Below are 6,000 nucleotides of genomic sequence, written 5' to 3'. Positions count from 1 at the left end.
GTCCGTCATACTCGTCAGCGCACAATTTAAAGGCTGCTCCGAACAATCTAGATAACGTCTCAATTGCTACCAGCACAAGCTGGAACACTGTAGGAAGACACACGAGTGGACAGAATCTTCGGGAAAGATCTTGGTGCATCTTGCGCTACAACGAAACTGATAAAGGTGCGTCTCGTGACATCGAGCATTAACAAACAAAGAATACAGAACTGATACGCGATCCAGAATCCGAGTGATAAGGCCGCATGCCAGCGGCTGTTAAAAAAACAAATACAGTTTTGAAGGTTTCGCGGCAATACGATCGTCCCCTATGAAACGGGGTGGTAGCAGCTGCTATCATGCTCGCTTTTTCCCTATATCTTAATCATTAATTTAGATGGGTTAACTATATTATCATTTCATTTATTGAATTTTTGTTTCTACATTACTAACATTATGCCACTTTTCTGCTTTTAAGCCACCAATCTTCTTATCGTTTTTTGCTAGCTTCCCCCGCAGGTTCATTAACCCGGCCACTGGCATCTCTAAACCCCAGGGCCTCAGGAAGAGTGACTGCGACTGCATCCACTTCCGGATGGATACCATCGCATTCGAGTATAAGATGGTTAATTGTTTCTACGGATTTACTACATTCTGCACATGGGTCATCTTCATGGCTAAATTTCTTTTTGTAGCTGCGTGTGCTAAGGTACCCTGATCTAGCTTCAGAAAGACACTGCCTCTTGAGTTATCAAAGAAAGTTTCTTTTCTGATCTGCCTTTTCCTCGTTCGGTATAGTTCTACACTCTGTTTCTTTTCCATAAAATTTATCCAATTTTTACCTTCTGTGTTTTTCACCTGTTGCTTAATGCTCTTTATTTCTTCATCCTTGTGACCAGCATACTTACTGGTTAGTTTCTTAGTTGCACTAACTGCAACTGCACTAAAACGAAAGCCTAGTTCGTCCACTTCGTCTCCGCAATACTTAACTAAAGTTTGCAAGACTTCCTGGCTATCTGCTAAGAGCGCGATATAGCCTGCATACAATAAACCGGGCAGGAGCTGCTCTACAACCTTTCGGCCTAATCTGTATGACAGGTTAATACCTGGCCTACTTTCATGTATCCTCTGTTGCATATTTATCATGTAAAGCATGAAGAGAGCGCTGATAGGGGACAACCTTGACAGCGTCCTTAGTCCTCATCTCTTCCAATGTAATTTCTACATTGTTACCCCGGCTGTACATGCGGCGCCATCTGGCAGCCGCCGCCATTTATACTTTACACTACTTGAACTTAGCCTACCGTCTAAAGCTGCACAAAAGTGACTCAGCCATAATTTTGACGGGCAATCTAACCGAACGTGTTTCTCGCTTAAGCGCGTGAGCCGTTAGTAAGAGTTTAGCTGCATATCGCATTTGTATGCCATTGCTTCGCCGAAGAACGAGCACTCGAATGAACGGCGCCTCACGTATTGCATGAAGGATGACCAGCGCTGAAAATCTGTTTTCACTGCTTGCTTTTTTTTTTTTGCGCGAAGAGTACGGAGTACGTTGGAATGAAAAACCAAAGCTATTGCCGCCATCCAAATTAAGAAAAGTGTTGGAGAAAATGCGGACATAATTTCATATAATAGCTGTGACGTAAATATTCTCCATGTGCGTTGATGTTGGTATCATATAATTGTGCTTCTGAGCCGCATCAAACTTGATGTCTACGAGAAGGATTCAAACCGGCGTGGCCACTAAAAATTTAGATACTGCGCCTTCACCTCCACCCCCCCCCCCCCCCCCCCTTCCATGCCAAATAGTAAAAAAATGTGCCTTAGCGCAATGGTTTAAAATGTTCCCGGGATGAAAAGGCCGCGCTAAAACGCTTCGCATGTAGTCATTCGGTAAAGCTTGTGCGCCGTCAATTGTTTTTTTACTTTTATGAATGGAACTATAGGTTAGCGGTAAATGTAGTGAAATATAAAAACTAATACACAGTTTTCTGCATTTCGCAAAGAACATTCGCGCTGTGCAGAAAACATGGATGACGGTGCACTCAGACGTAGGCATCGATGTATACAAAAAAGAGAGAGGAGCCTCTGCTCGACAGTTTCAGAGGAGCTGCAGCCAGCAAAAAGCAGCCGATTTAGCAGCTGAAGTCCACCTCAAAAGTAGTGCACTGCGTTGAGATTAGCGATTCCCAAGTAGTCTTAGATACCGGCAAACTCCTCTTATGATTCAGCGCTCGCTTTCGCGTCTGGCTTCGCTCCTTCATATTCTGCGCTGTTCTAACTACGAGGCTCTCCGCGATTGTTTTCACGCACTTATACCACGGTGATCGGCAGTTGACAACGAAATGAGAGCACAAGAAATAAGTTCAGCATCCCGTCGGAGCCTCATTTGCATCCCGTCGGAGCCGCAGTGGGTACGCTGCGCAACATGTACTACTTCGCTTTTGCCTAATGTTCTGGCTTGGAAGAAGATTGCTTTCGGCAAAAATGACATACAGTTGAACCTGGCATCAACGAAAGTGACAGGGCGCGCGAAAAATTTTGTTGAGGCTAAATCAAGCCAAAAACACTGGCTTATTTCACAACACACAGTTCGGAGATATTTTTTTATTTATAGAAAAGAGCCCCTCATCTAATTCTGCTTCTTTTATTTTTCTCACCAGCGCCCGTGATGCGATAGGGTGCAATGGCATTGCAACGTCATCGTCATGGGCGTCAATATGCGTCGATATGCTCATTACATTTAGAGCATACGGCGTTGCTAGAAGATACGGAATAATTGCGGCCATAACTCGGGAGAAAACGAGAGCTTACACCGGCGCCTTTATCCCAAGGTTGCAAAGCACATGGTCACCCCACCGACGAAGACGGCATTCATGTTTGTGCGTATGAGAGGGGTCCGTAGAAAAACATATCTTGTCCAGCGAAAGGTTTCTGAAAACAAAGCATCATGAACTACGCAAGTGCACAGAGTTGCGGCGATATATGTATTTTTCAGTAAAATAAAATTTCACACCGAGATACGCGTAGAAAATATGTCGTTGAAGCGGAAACTAGAACTAAAAATTGTTTCGCTGCGGAGAGAAATCTATTCCAAAACCTTTCTATGGTCAGCAGACAGGGAATAAAAATATTTCCTTTAAGCGGCGTTCGTTGTAGCGGGGTTTGGCTGTATTTGATATCACGTGGCCTTGACATATCATGTCTTGAATTACTATTCTCATTTAACATTCCTTCTCAGAGATGAGTTCCTGTGTACATCGCAAATTCTTCCCTTCGCGGTCTTCTACATTCACTGTGTGTCTGTCTGCGTGAGCGCACCGAAGACTTTGGCACAGTCCTTGGATGCTTTTCTCGAGCATGTAGTGGTAGTCTCTGTTAGATGCAAGATGCTTAGTATTTATATATTGATCCATCACTTCTGGACGCTCTAGAGTGAGGAGGAGCTTTTGACGGCGTGCCAAGCTTATTCTCATTTTTTGAGTTTAGCCAAATTCAGAGTGGCACCTGAGACAGAAAAAAAAAAAAAACAGGCGAGTGATTTAGGCGAAGAGGATCTTGTTTAAGATAATGAGCCGTACACGTGGGAGGCCTAAGCCATGACAGATACTCCGTTTCAGTTGGGTGGAACAGCTGATAAGGATGATGTGGGAGTATTTGAGGTATAACATTGCAATGTGGCGTGGGCTCTGATGAACGACATGCATGGCGCAGGGCTCCTGAGGAAGTATATATTACCTTGTATAAGGTCAGATGCACTGCGGCTCTTGCCTCCATTGTTGAGGTATGCCGCGGCTGTAAAAAATAGCTGGGTCGAGCTCTGAGACGACAGACGTTTGCCATTCTTGTGGCAAGCAGTTTACTAATAACTGCAATTTTATACAGTGCTGTGAATGTAGGTACACATACAATTTAGGAAAATGTGCTGGTGTTTCTGCAAAAGCATACAGGTCGATGAGCAGCGCTGTAAACAATGAATGGAAATGCACTAAATGCACGACAGAAGTACTTAAAAGTGCTCAGAGCGAAGAGAGAGCAGAAAAAACGACAGGCAATGCGGATAAGCAACTGGAAAGTATCAACAAGAGACTTGTCTTGTTGATTCCTCTGGCAGAAAAAATAGACGGCCTTATGGGCATGAAGCAGACAGTAGATAACATCGAAAAGTCTGTACAGTTACTAGCAGACAAATATGATGAGTTCACAAGAAGCCTAGAAAGAACGGACAAAGCAATAGCGAACCTTCAGGGTAGAATTGAGGCGATAGAAGAAACAAACCCTGCAAAGTTTCCTTTGCAGTGTTTGTCAAACGTTCGGACCCGGAGCTCAATGAACTTAACCAGTATGGGAGGAGGCTAAACATGGTGGTGCGTGGAATAACGGTAGATGATAATGAAGATTTATTTTCTGCAGTGAGTAATGTTGGTGTGGCACTAGGATTAGAAGAGTTGAACGAGAGTGACGTTGAAGCTATTCACAGATCACCCGCTCGCAAGAACAAGATTCCTGAATTCCTCTTTCACTTCAAAAGTAAACGAACAAAAGATGATTGGAAACACAAAGGCAAAAAATTGGTCGATGATGCAAACTCTGAGAACATCAGATTCTTTGAAAACCGGACACCATGAAATAAGAGGTTTTGCTGGCTGGCAACTCTCGAGCTAAAGAAAGAAAATACGACTTTGTATGGGAAAGCAATGGGAGAATTCTTGTGGGAAAAGAACCCGGTGAAAATAACAAGATAACATAGGACTCGTATTGGATATATTGCTCACTAGCAGATACCTTCAGTGAAATGACCACTGCGGGTGGAAACACTTACTCGATTGCAAAATGTAATGAACATATCCATAGCATTAGAGCCGTCAATTGCCCGTTGTCTGTTTTTCACCCTAATGCGTGCAGTTTGCGCAATAAGGGCGAACAACTTGAATTGTATCTTGATTCATTGTTAGTAAAATCTGATTTGCTGTGTTTCACAGAGACATGATATTATGCACCGCCCGATGCCTACAATTTCTCAGCGGATTATATCGGTAGAATAGACGAGGGGGTGGTGTGTCTACTTATGCGAAGCATGGTTTACAATAGAGTTTTTTACCTGAGCACTCTGTGATTACTTCTGACCGCGAAATGCTCACAGTCAGGCATAATGATGCATTTATTATTGCTGTAAATAAACCTCCAAATAGAAAACTACAAAGTTTATTTTAGACATATTGAATGTGTACTCACATATGTGACTATCTTGTCGTTAAAGGTCGTAATAAAGGAAGACATTATTAATGATTTATTGCGCCCTGGTCATGCACAATCTGTATTCTTTTCAACTATGTTGTCATATAGACTTGACAGCCTTACTAAGCTCTGCCACACGAATTACTTCATGTATTGAAACGGAAATTGACGTTTGGTTTGCTAACTTAAATCAAAGACTTCATTCCGGTGTTTTAACCATCGATATAAGTGATCATCTCTCTATATTTTGTATGTCGCGCTGCTCTTCGTTACCGCAATCAGTGTTTAAAGCAATAAAAATAATGAGACTTCTTTAAACACTTTCAGAACACTTTTAGGGCTAACAGACTTGTCTGAGGTTGCCAATGATAATGACGCAGCATCTTTCTTCACTCGTTTTTACAGAATCTGTAGGATCGCGCATTTAAGCGCCGCGTCTCGGAAAAGCACAAAAAGGCGCGAAAGCCATGGATATCTACGGCACTTTGCAATGATAGTCTGAGACGTAACAAGTTATTCGAACAGTTTCTGAAAACCAAAGACATTTCAAATCTTTAGGATTACATGAAGTTTCGTAACAGACTGAACTCAACCGTAAGGAAGGCAAGAAATGCTTATTATTTACACAAGTTTGAAAATATAAGTGAGCAACAGAAATTTTTGAAGGTTTATAAAAAGATATGCGGTCGCACTACTGTTATGCTTCCGAAGGAACTGACTGTAGATGGAGTGACCTTTGTACCAGCTGAGTTGCCTGGAAGGCTAAATCAATAGACTTCCAAA

The sequence above is a fragment of the Amblyomma maculatum genome, chromosome 6, assembly GCF_055883805.1.
Source record: "Amblyomma maculatum isolate TAMU_Amacu chromosome 6, ASM5588380v1, whole genome shotgun sequence".
Lineage (NCBI taxonomy): Eukaryota > Metazoa > Arthropoda > Arachnida > Ixodida > Ixodidae > Amblyomma > Amblyomma maculatum.
The sequence above is the reverse complement of the archived record's forward strand: the minus strand, read 5'-3'. Positions refer to the sequence as shown.